Source organism: Mustela lutreola, chromosome X, assembly GCF_030435805.1.
Source record: "Mustela lutreola isolate mMusLut2 chromosome X, mMusLut2.pri, whole genome shotgun sequence".
Lineage (NCBI taxonomy): Eukaryota > Metazoa > Chordata > Mammalia > Carnivora > Mustelidae > Mustela > Mustela lutreola.
Genome location: NC_081308.1, coordinates 88,586,418 through 88,602,332, shown reverse-complemented (window position 1 = coordinate 88,602,332; position 15,915 = coordinate 88,586,418).

Genomic DNA, 15,915 nt, shown 5'->3' with positions numbered 1-15,915 from the left:
CAATGGTTTCTTAGATACGATAACAAAAGCAAGAGTAACAAAAGAAAAAATAGATAAATTAGACTTCTTCAAAATTAAAGACTTGTTTGCTACTAAGTTATTATCAAGAAAGTGAAAAGGAAACCCACAGAATGGGAGAAAATATTTGAAAATAGTGTACCTGATAAGTGACTTACAGCTAGAATATATAAAATACTCTTACAATGCACTAATAAATGAAAAAGAACCCAATTTAAAAATGAGCAAAATATCTGAATAGATATGTCTCCAAAGACATGAAGGGGTTCAGAACAAGTCTCCTCAGAACATGCCACTTTGGCATGTAGACTATTCTGAGCTGAAGGCAATGGAGACCCTTTACACTCAAGGGAAAATTTACCACTTCCTTCACTATCTAGAAGAATTTAAACTGGGGTTTTTCTCAGAGTCAGAGTCATTACCAGAGATAAGTTTTATCATAGTGATCCATTTGTATGGCAGGGCAAACATCTAAATACCAAACATCTGTTCTTCTTCTATTGTCATGTGAAATGCCCTCCTCCCCTTTGAGGCTCCAGGCATCTATCCTATTCGTTAGCTTAGAATGGCATATATACCTCATTTTACCTTTCTACCTTTGAAACTGTCATGTATGTTGGGTTCTCATAGGTAAAAGATTAAATTTTATTTTTTCCTGTTAATCTGTCTCTTTTTTTTTTTAAAGATTTTATTTATTTATTTGACAGAGAGAAATCACAAGTAGATGGAGAGGCAGGCAGAGAGAGAGAGAGAGGGAAGCAGGCTCCCTGCTGAGCAGAGAGCCCGATGCGGGCCTCGATCCCAGGACCCTGAGATCATGACCTGAGCTGAAGGCAGCGGCTTAACCCACTGAGCCACCCAGGCGCCCTCCTGTTAATCTGTCTCATTCCAGTTTAATTCTTAGACCACCCAGAAAAATTATTGAGGGATAGAGGGGAATTTTTCCTCCCTAACATATCCAAGTAGGTAATAAGCACAAAAGAAGATACTCAACACCATTAGTATTCAGGGAAATGCAAAATCAAAACCATAATGTGATATTACTCCACACTCAGTAAGATAGCTATAATGAAAAAATCAGATAATAACATGTGTTGGTGAAGAGGTAGAGAAATCAGAGCCTTCATACATGGCTGTTGGAAATACAGAATGTTGCGGTCACTGTAGTAAACAGTATGATAGTTCTTCAAAACATTAAACATAGAATTACTAAATGACTCAGCAATTCTACTTGCAGGTATATACCTAAAAGAACTGTAAAAACACTTTCTCACAAAAAATTGTACAGGAATGTTTATTGCAGCATTATTCATAATAGCCAAAAAGTGGAAAAAAAATATGTCCATTAACTTAAGTATAGATCAAATGCAGTACATCTATACAATGAAATAAATATTATTTGATAATTGAATATATCATTCAAAAATTGAAAGATATATTATTGCCAATAAGTAAGAACAAAGTACTAATATATGCTACAACATAGAAGAACCTCAAAAACATTATGCTAAAGGTTGAGTTCTAGTTTCAAAGCACTGTGGTCTGAGAATATGCAGGGAATAATCTCAATCTTTTGGTATTGGTTGAGCCCTGATTTGTGACCAAGTATGTGGTATATTCTGGGGAAAGTTCCATGTGCACTTGAGAAGAATGAGTATTCTTTTGTGTTAGGGTGGAATGTTCTGTATATATCTATGAGGTCCATCTGGTAAAATGTGTCATTCAATGCTCTTGTTTCTTTATTGTTTTTCTGCTTGCATGATCTGTCTATTACTGAGAGTGGCATGTTAAGATTTCCTACTATTAATGTATTCATATCAATATGACTCTTTATCTTGACTAACAGTTGTCTTAGGTAGTTGGCTGCTCCCATATTGGAGACATAAATATTTACAATTGTTAGATCTTCTTGGTGGATAGACCCTTTAAGAATGATCTAGTGTCCTTCTGTATCTCTGACTACAGTCTTTAGTTTAAAATCTAATTTTTATGAAATGAGAATCACAACCCCAGCTTTCTTTTGAGGCCCATAGGCATGAAAGATGCTTCTCCAACCCTTCACTTTCAGTCTGGGTGTTTCCTTAGGTTTCAAATGGGTCTGTTTTAGACAACATATGGACGGCTCCTGTTGTTTTATCCAATCTGCAACCCTGTGCCATTTTATGGGAGTGTTTAGGCTGTTCACATTGAGAGTGATTATTGAAAGATATGTTTTAATTGATATCATGTTTCCTGTGAAGTCCTTGTTTCTATATATTGTCTCTGTAAATTTCTGTTCTGTGACACTCTAGGGTTCTTCCTTCTTTTATAGAAACCCCCTCCTTAATATTTCTTGTAGTGCCAGCTTGGTGGTCATATACTCTTAAACCATGCTGGTCTTGGAAGCTCTTTATCTCTCCATCCACTTTGAATGTCATCCTTGCTGAACAAAGTATTCTTGGCTGCATGTTCTTCTCATTTAGTGCCCTGAATATGTCTTGCCAGCCCTTTCTGGCTTGCCAGGTTCCTGTGGACAGGTCTGACGTTATCTGATGGGCCTTCCTCTGTATGTAAGGAACTTCTTCCCCATAGCTGCTCTCAGGATCTCCTGTCTAAAATTATGATTCGTCAGTCTCACAGTCAAGTATCTTGAGGTCTTTCTAGATTCGTTGATCTTGGGGGGTGATCTTTCTGCCTCTAGGACACAAACACTAGTTCCATTCTCCAGACTGGGAAAATTTTCATGGAGAATTTGCTCAACTATATCTTCTGGTCTTTCTTTCTCCTCCCACTTGGAAGCTAAAGACCACCCTGCTTAAGAATGTTTGGATTAACCAGGAAATCAAAGAAGAACATAAGCAAAAATTCATGGAAACCAGTAAGAATGAAGACACTTCAGTACAAAACCCATGGAATACAGCAAAGGTGGTCCTAAGGAGGAAATACATAGCCATCCAAGTCTCCCTCAAAAAAACTGAAAAATCCAGAATACACCAGCTGTCTTTATACCTTAAAGAACTGGAGAATCAACAACAAATTAAGCCAACCCCACACACAAGAAGGGAAATAATTAAGATTAGAGCAGAGATCAATGAGATAGAAACTAGCAATGCAGTAGAGTGCGTCAACAAAATTTGAAGCTGTTTTTTTGAAAGAATCAGTAAGATTGATAAACCATTGGCCAAACTAATCCAAAGGAAAAGAGAGAGGACCCAAATTGACAAAATTGTGAATGAAAAGGGAGAGTTCATGACTAACACCAAGAAAATAGAAACAATAATAAGAAATTATTATCAACAGTTCTATGCCAATAAGATAAGCAACCTAGACAGAATAGATGCATTCCTGGAAATGTATAAACTTCCAAAACTGAATCAGGAATATATTGACAACCTGAATAGACCAATATCTAGTAACAAGATTGAAGCAGTGATCAAAAACTTCCCAAAAAACAAGAGCCCAGGACCTGATAGATTCCCTGGAGAATTCTACCAAACATTCAAAGAAGAAATAATACCTATTCTCCTGAAGCTGTTTCAAAAAATTGAAGTGGAAGGAAAACTTCCAGACTCTTTTTGTGAAGCTAGAATTACCCTGATCCCAAAACCAGGCAAAGACCCCACCAAAAAGAATTTCAGACCAATATCCCTGATGAATATGGATGCTAGAATTCTTAACAAGATCCTAGCTAACAGGATCCAACAGTACATTAAAAAGATTATCTCTGGGCTCTCTATTCTGTTCCATTGATCTATGTGTCTGTTTTTGTGCCAGTACCATGCTGTCTTGATGATGACAGCTTTGTAATAGAGCTTGAAGTCCGGAATTGTGATGCCACCAACGTTGGCTTTCTTTTTCAATATACCTTTGGCTATTCGAGGTCTTTTCTAGTTCCATATAAATTTTAGACTTATTTGTTCCATTTCTTTGAAAAAGATGGATGGTACTTTGATAGGAATTGCATTAAATGTGTAGATTGCTTTAGGTAGCATAGAACCTAGATGTACATCAACAGATGAATGGATCAAGAAGATGTGGTATATATACACAATGGAATACTATGCAGACATCAAAAGAAATGAAATCTTGCCATTTGCGACAACATGGATGGAACTAGAGCGTATCCTGCTTAGCGAAATAAGTCAAGCAGAGAAAGACAACTATCATATGATCTCCCTGATATGAGGAAGTGGTGATGCAACATGGGGGCTTAAGTGGGTAGGAGAAGAATCAATGAAACAAGATGGAATTGGGAGGGAGATAAACCATAAGTGACTCTTAATCTCACAAAACAAACTGAGGGTTGCTGGGGGGAGGGGGTTTGGGAGAAGGGGGTGGGATTATGGACATTGGGGAGGGCATGTGCTTTGGTGAGTGCTGTGAAGTGTGTAAACCTGGTGATTCACAGACCTGTACCCCTGGGGATAAAAATATATGTTTATAAAAACTAAAAAATTAAAAAAAAAAAAAGATTATCCACCATGACTAGGTGTGATTTATTCATGGTATGCAAGGGTGGTTCAACATTAGCAAATCAATCAATGTGATAGAACAAGTCAATAAGGGAAGAGACAAGAAACACATTATCTTCTCAATTGATGCAGAAAAAGCCTTTGACAAGATACAGCATCCATTCCTGATTAAAATGATTCAAAGTATAGGGATAGAGGGAACATTCCTCAACTTCATAAAATCTATTCATGCAAAACCCTTAGCAAATATCATCCTCAATGGAGAAAAACTGATAGCCTTCCCTTTGAGATCAGGAACACGACAAGGATGTCCACTCCCCCCACTGTTGTACTACTAACATCGCACCAGAAGTCCTAGCAACAGCAATCAGACAACAAAAAGAAATAAAAGGTATCCAAATTGGTAATTAAGAAGTCAAACTCTCTCTCTTTGCAGATGACATGATTCTTTATATGGAAAACCCAAAAGACTTTACCCCCAAACAACTGGCTCATACAACAATTCAGCAACGTGGCAGGATACAAAGTCAATGTACAGAAATCCGTGGCTTTCTTATACACTAATAATAAAAATACAGAAAGGGAAATTAGAGAGTCGATTCCATTTACTATAGAACCAAGAACCATAAGATACCTGGGAATAAACCTAACCAAAGAAGTAAAGGATCTGTACTCGAAGAACTACAGAACACTCATGAAAGAAATTGAAGAAGACACAAGAAGATGGAAGAGCAATCCATGTTCATGGATCAGAAATATAAACATTATTAACATGTCTATACTGCCTAGAGCCATCTATACTTTCAATGCCATCCCAATCAAAATTCCAACGGCATTTTTCAAAGAGCTAGAACAACCAATCCTAAAATTTGTATGGAATCAGAAGAGACCCCAGATTGCTAAGGAAATATTGAAAAATAAAACTGGGGGCATCACATTGCCTGATTTCAAGCTTTACTACAAAGCTGTAATCACAAAGACAGCATGGTATTGGCACAAAAACAGACACATAGACCAGTGGAACACAGTAGAGAGCCTAGATATGGACCAGCAAGTCTCTGGTCAACTAATCTTTGACAAAGCAGGAAAAAATATACAGTGGGAAAAAGTCTTTTCAATAAATGATGCTGGGAAAATTGGACAACTATGTGTAGAAGAATGAAACTCGACCATTCTCTTACACCATACAAAAAGATAAACTCAAAATGGATAAAAAGACCTCAATGTGAGGCAGGAATCTATCAAAATCCTAGAGGAGAACATAGGGAGTAACCTCTTGAACATCGGCCACAGAAATTTCTTTCAAGAAATATCTCCAAAGGCAAAGGAAACAAAAGCAAAAATGAACTTTTGGGACTTCATCAAGACCAAAAGCTTCTCACAGCAAAGGAAACCATCAACAGAACAAAGAGGCAACCCACGGAATGGGAGAAGACATTCACAAATGACACTACAAAGGGCTGATATCCAAGATCTATAAAGAACTCCTCAAACTCAACACAAACAAAACAGATAAGCACGTCAAAAAATGGACAGAACATGAACCAACATTTGTCCAAAGAAGACATACAAATGGCTAACAGACACATGAAAAAATGTTCATCATCATTAGCCATCAGGGAGATTCAAATCAAAACCACATTAAAATACCACTTTACACTAATTAGAATGGCCAAAATTAACAAGACCGTAAACAACAAGTGTTGGAGAGGATGTGGAGAAAGGGGAACCCTCTTACACTGTTGGTGAGAATGCAAGTTGGTGCAGCCACTTTGGAAGAAAGTGTGGAGATTCCTTAAGAAATTAAAAATAGAGCTACCTTATGACCCTGCAATTACATTACTGGGTATTTACCCCAAAGATACAGATGTAGTGAAAAGAAGGGCCATCTGTATGGCAATGTTCATAGCAGCAATGGCCACAGTCACCAAACTGTGGAAAGAACCAAGATTCCCCTCAATGGACGAATATATAAAGAAGATATTTTCCATATATACAATGGAGTATTATGCCTTCATCAGAAAGGATGAATACCCAACTTTTGTATCAACATGGATGGGACTGGAGGAGATTATGTCCAGTGAAATAAATCAAGCAGAGAGAGTCAGTTATCATATGGTCTCACTTACTTGTGGAGCATAAGGAATAACATGGAAAACATTGAGAGATGAAGAAGAGAAGTGAGTTGGGGGAAATCAGAGGGAGAGACAAACCATGAGAGACTATGGACTCAGAAACAGAGTTTTGGAGGGGGAATAGGAGGTTGGGTGAGCCTGATGGTGGGTATTATGGAGGGCAAGTATTGCATGGAGCACTGGGTGTGGTGCATAAACAATGAATTTTGGAACACTGAAAATAAAATTTGTAAAAAAGAACACTACAAGTGTAAAAAAATATGTATAGATTATGCTAAGGGAAAGAGGCCAGTCACAAAACATGACATTTTATATGATGCTACTTATATGAACTGTCCAGAAGAGACAAATTCCTAAAGACAGAAAGTAGATTAGTTGCTGCTAATCTACTAGAGGGAGGGGGTGAGTGAATGGGTAGTGACTACTAATGGGTACAGGGTTTCTTTTTAGGGTGATGAAAGTGTTCTAAATTGATCATGGGGATGGTCGCACAATTCTGTGAACCCAAAGAATTGTATACTTTAAATGGGTCAGTTGTTTGTGTGAGAATTTTATCTCCATGAAATTATTAAAAAGTAATCTATCACAAACTGATACTAACACACACTGATGGCATGAGGTCTGAGTTTATTTTCACAGCTAACTGCAAAGAAGAGGGAAAGAATAGCCTAGTCATTTCCTAATAAAGCAAAAACCATAAAAAGGTTCATTCTTACAGGGCTACCTCCTGGATTTTAGTCCTGCAGAAACTCTATACATCCATCCTGGAAATTTATGAGCAACTTCAAGAGCAAAGGATTCCACTGCAGGAAAAAAAAAACTGTTTATTTGTTTAATTTGGACCTCAGGTAGCTGAGAATTGAGTTAATCATACTCCTCAGTTCTTAGTAAATGTTCACTGTCATTCCGGGCAAGGCCTCTGTCTCTCTCTCTCTCTCTCTATTCTTGTCACTCTGTTTTTCCTTCTTCCATGATTCTATTCTAATTCCCCTCTTCCACTCCAAGTACCCACTCTAGTGTATTTAATATTCTTTCTAAACATGCTATTATCCCTATGAATTGTGCCAGTGTTTTATGTAGAATGTATTTTTTAGCTGTTTATTTATTTATAAAACTTGTTCTGTACTTTGTGGCTACATAATTTGCACAGTGGTACTTATGCTGTGGGACTCTTCTGCATTGTGAGAAGACATTGGGACTAGGTGTCCCAAGTTCTGATTAGCTTGATTAGTTTGTTCCCAGCCCTTGGCATCCTGTTCTCGCTAATCTTATTTTGTCCTTAATATACCTCTTCCCAGGACAAACAGAACAGATTTGTTATAGAAATGTTTTTCTTAATTTCAAAGTCCTGCTCCCTTAAGATAGGAGGATGTGTTCTCTATCCCGTGGGGGACCATAGAAAAGTAGTTAAATGCAGACACTCTGGAATCTGACTATCTGGGTTTAAATCTTGCCAGGAGCTGGGTGGGGGGAAGAGGAAATGGGGAGGTTTTGGCCAAAGGGTACAAGTTTCAGTTATGCAGAATAAATAAGTTCTAGAGATCTACTTTACACATAGGATCTATGATTAACAATACTCTATTGTACACTTAAAATTATGCTAAGAAGGTAGATCTTTTGTTAAGTGTTCCTACCACAAAAAGAAAAACAAAAAGGAGCAGAAGGAAACTTCTGGAGGTGGTGTCTAAGTTTTTGGTATTGATAGTAGATGGCTTTCAAAATATATACTTATCCCCAAACACATCTAGTTGTAATATATTTTTTTAAAGATTTTAGTTATTTGAGAGAGAGAGAGAGAGAGAGAGAGAGAGATAGACAGCATGAGTGGGGAGGGGGCATGCAGAGGGAGAGGGATATGTAAGCTCCCCACCGAGCAGGGAGCCCAATGTGGCACTCAATCCCAGGACCATGATGATCATGACCTGAGCTGAATGCAGACACGTAACTGACTGAGCCACTCAGGTGTCCCTAAAGTTATAATATATTAAATGTCTACTGCTTTTTGGATGTCAATCACACTTCAAAAAAGTGATTTAACAGAATCTTCATTCTACTGCATTAGCAGATAACTTTGGGCAATGTATTTAACAATCTAAGCCTCAATTTCTTCATTTTTAAAATCGGGATGATAGGACTAGTACTTCCTTCTGGGTTGTTATGGGGCTTGCATGAGTTGGTATCTGCAAAGCACTAAGAATAATGCCAGCATATAGTGAAAGTTATGTGTTTGCTGTTATCATATTTCCAGGTTATTAGTCATATTTCAGGATTCTCTGGTGAAACATATTATTTATACTCCAGTAGGGTAAGCAGACAGCAGAAGCTGGGCTCAACAATAAAAAAAAGTCCTGTGGAGAGGTTCAGACAGATTTGGCAGTGGCCATTAGAAGGTCTGTCACCAATTAACAGAAAGAAGATGCCTGAGAAGATGGTGGGACCAACTGGTAAGGGCAAGTCTGAGCCACACTCCTCGGAGGTGACTGGAGTAGTAAGTAACTGCTGTAGTGCGGTAAAATGAGGACAATCTTACTATAAATGGTGTAGAAGGTGAGTGCTCAGGCTACGAGAATGGAGTATAAGAACACTACAGAGGAGGAGCCATGAGTCCCAACATAGAGGGTCACAGTAAAACCCAGTCCTGGGGACATCATTGTACCTACCTGTAAGCCAAGGAAGGCAGAGGAGAAAGAAATGAACCAAAGCTTACAATGGATCCACTCTTGTGGTAACTTTGTTTTAAAGTAATAATCCCCAGATATTTTAGAATTGAAAACTTTTGTTTCTTTTATTTGAGTTTATCTCATTAGCTTTTCCTAAAAATGTATGACACATGCATTTAAAAATTGAACTGTACCAGAATCTTATTTGTATCATTCTCCTGATACTCCTTGAAATAATTGGAGAACCCCAGGATGTGGAAAACAGCCCTGGGAGTTAGCTCTCCTAAGCTTCTATTATGAGAAGGAGGTAATGAACACTTACAAAGAGCCTCCTTTACCTGTGACAGTAAAAGCTTTGGGCATAGAGCCATTTTTATTCAAATTTATATCTATTTCTAGAAGTGTTTGCTAGACAGGTTATCTTCCAGGCTGATGTATTAAAATGGCAAAGAGCCTGAAGTTCTTATTGGACTTGAAGTATCAAATATGCCCAGATCTGGTTGAGAGATGTTAATTCACCTTACTTGAATACATACATTAACTCACTGGCAAAACCACATCTAAGCCCAGCGCTGTAAAGGTTTCTGAATTCGGGAGTATGAAGTCGGGGCTGGGGAAAATCTGACCTACAACTGTTTTCTTTCTTTGTCTTTCAATTCTGACCATTCTATGCACTTCCACAGAGATAAGAGGGGAAAGAGGGAAAGGAAAAGAACCCAACAAAGCAAGAAGTTGTTTTAGAACAGCCCCAACAAATCAGAAATAGATTAAATTATTAAAGTGATGATGTGTTTTAGGAAAAAAACATCCAAAATACAACATTAGCAGTCATAAGGACAGTCTGCTTTACTCCACCATTCACATAAAGCATGACTATTTCTTGACACTGAGACTGCAGAGAAATGCCTCCACTGAAGCCTTCTGGATAAATGTGGTATAGTGAATGACACCCACAAAAACACACCTATAGTAAACAGTCACTGTTGCATAAGATAGCTTTTTTAAAACACCCCCTTAATATAAATCACTGACATCACAAAACAGAGCAATTCACTGAAAATAATTCCGTGGGAACCAATATGAAACCATTCAAGTATGTTACTGCCTGTCGGTCTGGCTTAAATCAAGAAATTTTTAGAATCTAAAGTGAAGCAATTCCCAACGCTTTGCTCCTCTGTATGCTTGTAGGTGGGGTAGAAAATGGAGATATTTCTGGAAGGAATCACCATATCCATATGAACACCAAAGATACCAGTAAAATGAATGAAAGATGTATCTTTATGTGTGTGGAAAGCAATAAAATACAAACCATTTTAAAGTGTTATTGAATATTTATTGTTGTTGAAGTGGAGTAATGGGTATATGGAATTGATTGTACCATTCTATACTTTTGTATGTATTTGAAATTTTCTTTTTATTTTTATAAGATTTTATTTTTATTATGTATTTGTCAGAAAGAGAAAGAGAGAGAGAACACGAGCAGGGGGATGGCAAAGGGAAAGGAAGAAGCAGGCTCCCTGCTGAACAGGGAGGCCGAAATGGGGTTTGATCCCAAGACACTGAGATCATGACCTAAGCTGAAGGCAGATGTTTAACTGACTGAGCCATGCAGGCATCCCTATATTTGAAAAAGGTTTAAAAGAACGTTACTGAATTAAAAGATTTTAAATGTTTTCTCAACCAATGAATACAAAAAGTACAGTTACTATCATGGTGGAGGCCTGAGAAAAGTTCTTACCTTAAGAAAAGTTCCTAATCTCTGAGAAAAGAGATTTTTGGGGTGCCTGGGTGGCTCAGTTAGTTGAGCAACTGTCTCTTGTTTTCAGTTCAGATCATGATCCGGGCTCCTGGGATGGATTCGCACTTTGGCTCCATGCTCAGCGCTGAATCTGCTTGTCCCTCTCCCTCCCCCTCAGGTCTTTCCCCCTCAAATAAATAAATAAAATCTTTAAAAGAGATTTTCATACTCAAAATAGTTTGGAAAAATTGCTACACAGTATGGTCTCTCATGTGGGATGTGTGTACTCTATGAGCTGGTAACATGATCCATTAGCACTAGTGTTTATATTAATTTTTAATCTTAAAATAAGAAAGATAATTTTATTAATATCTAACAAAAAGATTGACTCTGGTGTCCTCAGTCAGTTTATTTGTCAAGGAATGATGACTTTTTCACAGTGAATGAGAAAAGTGCTTTTCAAAGAAACATGCCATAGAGGGAGCATTTTGAAAGTAAATATTTGAAAATGTTTTCACCATCCTGTGATTTTGATGCTGAGAACTGTGTGTGACACCAGTTTACCCAGTTGTAAGAAAAAAAATGTAATGGAATATCTAAAATTGGCCTAAAACATTCAATAGCTTGAGCTCATTTGTAAAAATATTTTTTTTTCATTTGTAAAAATATTTTAGCAGGCAAGAGCCACTCATTGATGTCAGGAAGAGTGGATATTTAATAGCCAAATTTTAACAAAAACCTTTGCATAACTGCAAAGTGAGACCGAAAAGTTAGTATGTGCTTTACTGAGCACAGCTAAGGTCATATAGCAGCCATTTAGATCTATGAGTCTTTGTGAGGTATCGTTTTCAGCTATGACATCCATTGAAGACAAGCATTAGTTTAAAATGAACTCCATATTCCAAAATGTTAAACCATCATTTCAAAATTAACGGGTCATAGTCTGGCACATTAGTCTCACTAAAATATTTATTACAATATGTTTCAAATAAGAGATAAATTTATATATAATCAAATAAAATAACATTTATTTTAAAATATTGTTCATCTTTATCTCATCTCATACTTTTAAGTGTTCTGTTCTGCATGCTTTATACTGCATATATTATGAATGTAACATTAATTTTTAAACACAAGTGCATTATACATTTTAATGCTTTTTTATGTAGTTACATACAAACCATTTCAAAAACTTTTTAAAGATTTTATTTATTTATTTGAGAGAGAGAGTGAGATAGCAAGAGAGCATGAGCAGGGGGCAGGGAGAGGGAGAAGCAGGCTCCCTGCCAAGCAGGAAGCCCAATGTGGGACTCGATCCCAGGATACTGGGATCATGACTTGAGCAGAAGGCTGATGCCTAACCAACTGAGCCACCCAGGCGCTCCCAAACCATCTCAAATTTTAATGTGTACACACATCATCCTAGGATCTTATTAAAGTTCAGTGTCTGATTCAGTCATTCTAGGGCAGGGCCTGGGATTACGCATTTCTAATGAGCTCCCAGGTGATCCTGATGCCACTTGTCCTCAGACCACACTTTGAGAAGCAAGGTCATGGGGTGGGGCAAGGAGAAGTTTGGGTTCCAACATGTTTTACCAATGGGGTTGCACAATCAAAGATGTATGGAGTTGATTAAGGAATAAATAAACTGCACTCCCTTCAGGTTATCCTCTGGAATTACCACTTCTCTCAGTGGAGTTTCTGGTATGGTATGAGCTACAGTTACTGAGCTTCTCCTCCCTGACAAACACCTGGATGCAGCTCATCTCTGCAACTTCAGCAGTCAACTGAAGTAGGATACAATTGACATCCTCAAATTCAAATCAATGTGACCAATAATAGCATATGCTCCAGTCTGGAGCTGAGGGATGATGGCTATCTGAGCCTCAGAGGACTGATAGGAGGATTCAGTGAGATGAGATGTCTAAAGTACTGTATTTTGTGGAGAGATCAATAAATTGTCACTATTACTGCTGGAGGTACAGTTGCTTGTGGACTGAGTCAAGATTTTTTTCAGTTATTCTGGGTCTTCTTTACCACTGAAAACAAGCCGCCAAAACTCCAAATTGAAAAAAATTTTAATTTGAAACTTGGTATGGAATCTTTCATTCCAGCAATCATTAGCTAAGCCATTTGCTTACTTGATCCACTCCTAGCTTGTGATAATAATATCATTTGCCTATAGGAGAATATTTATGTTTCCATTCACACTTCTTTTTTGTTAATGAGAGCTGATAGAAAATTTTAAATCAAATGAGATTTTGACAAATTAATTTCTGGTACATTTGAGGTCATGGAAGGGAGCTTTGTTTGCAAGAGCCATATTTCCCTCTTTTTTTTTTTTTAAGCCACTCTACATATGATTCTAAGTCATCAAATAGAATTAGAGCCATCTACACATTTTCAAATATCAACTGGTTTGTTTGGTTTTAATATGTAACCCTCAGAATCCAGCTTTGTGGTTTTTCCTTTTCATGTTTGGAAAGTAGAGTTTCACATAATACATGGAGTATTCATGAAGCTAGTTCTTTGGAGCCCAGAGCTGGCTTTCTGTGCATGTTGGTGAGTACAAGTATGAGTACAAATATACAACTAGTACAAGGCCATTTAATATTTTTTGACCTTAAATATCATAGTATGTTAGCCCTCTTTCTCTAGATACAGACTTGCCTGCCTACACCTTCTTTTACTTGGCCCTTTGTTTCTAAGGGGACTGTACAAGTTTCTCCCTGATTCTGTCTTTTCCACCTTTTTTGTCAAAGGATGTTAGGTTCATTCTTTACCACAAATCCTAGTTCCCTCTCCAACCCTTTTGTCTTTAATTTGAGTTCTATGAGGGCAAAGTCTACCCATTTTATTCACTGATGTATTACCAGTACCTAGCATAATACTTGGCACAAAGAATTTGTTAAATAGATATTTGTTGAAGGTTTGAATAAAATTTTAATGTTGTATTTCTTTTGGTTATGACATAATCTGGAAAATACTCAGTTCTTTATCTTATCTTTCTTTCCTTTGGAATAAAGTAGATTGATTCAAGGAGTACTAAGCAGGAACATGCAGACACCAAACTTTGGAGGACAGCAACAATTATGAAGAGCATGGTTGCTTGTTTCAACGTGAACAAGGAAAATTTTCCCTGCTTATAGGTATTGACTTGAATTCCTTACCTGCTTATTAATGTAGAAAAAGGCCAAGTACTAATTAGTATTAATTTTTTAATGTAATAATGAATATTTCTTCCATCTGTTACTGAACTTTCACCAAGCTAACTGTTAATGTCAAAATAGACACATTATCTGTGCTTATGGTAAGGAAATCCAGAAAGAAGTGCCTTGTACTTTATACTACCCTTATATGGCTTCTCAAACTTAGCCTGGATGAAAAGTAAAAGCTATGCTGAATAGCCTGTGTTTATAGAAATCCAGATCCATGTGCCCTCTGACTCCCCAGATGACTGAGTGGGCGGAAGCATGCACATGCATTGTGACAATGTATGCGTAAATACTGTCACATGTAAGGTCAGAAGCAGGCTGACACGGAGAGAGCCAGTCACAAGTTGTTAGGACTCTAAATTGATGTTTTGTTTTTTATCAGGGCCCTAGGAGACCAGAGCCACGTGAAGTCATGGCACTTAACCACCACCTCTCCCACATACTGAAGGGGGAATTCAGATGCTCATTGCAGTCAGCCAGACTGCTTCTTGCATATTCCCTACCTCCACTCTGCTTTACCCTGAAAGACCTTTCTTCTGTACTGTTAAGACTGAATGAGATCCTTGAATGTAAGATCATATCTTTATCACCTTTCTACCCACACCAGCCCCAAACATGAAATTCCCAGGGTTGGGATGCCTGAGCCTTAACTGGCTCAGTCAGGTAAGTGTCTGCCTTCAGCTCAGGTCATGATCCCAGGGTCCTGGGATGGAATCCCACATAAGGGCTCCTCGTTCAGCGGGGAGCCTGCTTCTCCTTCTGCCTGTAGTTCTCCCTGCTTGTGCGCTCTCTCTCTCTCTCTGACAAATAAATAAATTTTTTTAAAAAAGAGAGAAATCCCCAGTGTTTCTCACAAAGCTTAGTAGGTACTCAATAAATGTTTGTAGACTGAATTAATGAATGAACAAATGTTGCTCTGGCCAACAGAATCCACACCCTGCATAACTACACACAGTACTGACCCTGAAGATAGAAAAAGCAGTACAACTGACACTGTAAGAAAATGTTTCTTGTTTATACTGCTGCATCTTGATCTTTGGCTGATCTAAGCACAAAGAGAGCTCTTTCAGTTGAGAGAAAGGAGGTTTATGGTGTGTGGGAGAGCTAAGAACAATGAGCTCAATTGATACACTGGAGATGCTCTTAGCTTCTGAGAGCCTGGAAACTCCATCTATAGATCAGTCCCAGAGGGCAGAGCCAAATCAGGGCAGATGGAGAACACAGCTTTCTTGGGGACTGGCTTTCTGTTACTCTGAGGCAAAAATACATTCACTCTATAGCACCCCAAATCAATTCTCCAAAATATGGTGCTGTGTCCTTGTTTGCCAGTGTCTAAAAGTAAGTCCTTGTTGTATTTTTATGCTTTTCGTCTTAAAGTCAACCAACTAGACTTGCTTGCAGAATATTAATTGTGGTGAAGCAGAAATCAGATTAAATTGAAACTACTTTTCAGTGGAGCTCCTTAACTGATGACTGACTTGTTGCCCCCAGCTAGTCTCTTTTCTCACAGCCATGCCCCTTGCCAGTTGCAACTATGGGACAATGAATCTATTCCTAATTTTAAGGCAGATTTCTTTGGGCTGGTCACTAGAGTGCTGTCCAAGAGTGTCATATTTTAGTCTTGAGTTGGAAAGGAGATTAAGTGCCTTGTCACAAGTGGGCTAGTGGGCGGGCTATCCAAGGTAACAGGTGTCACTA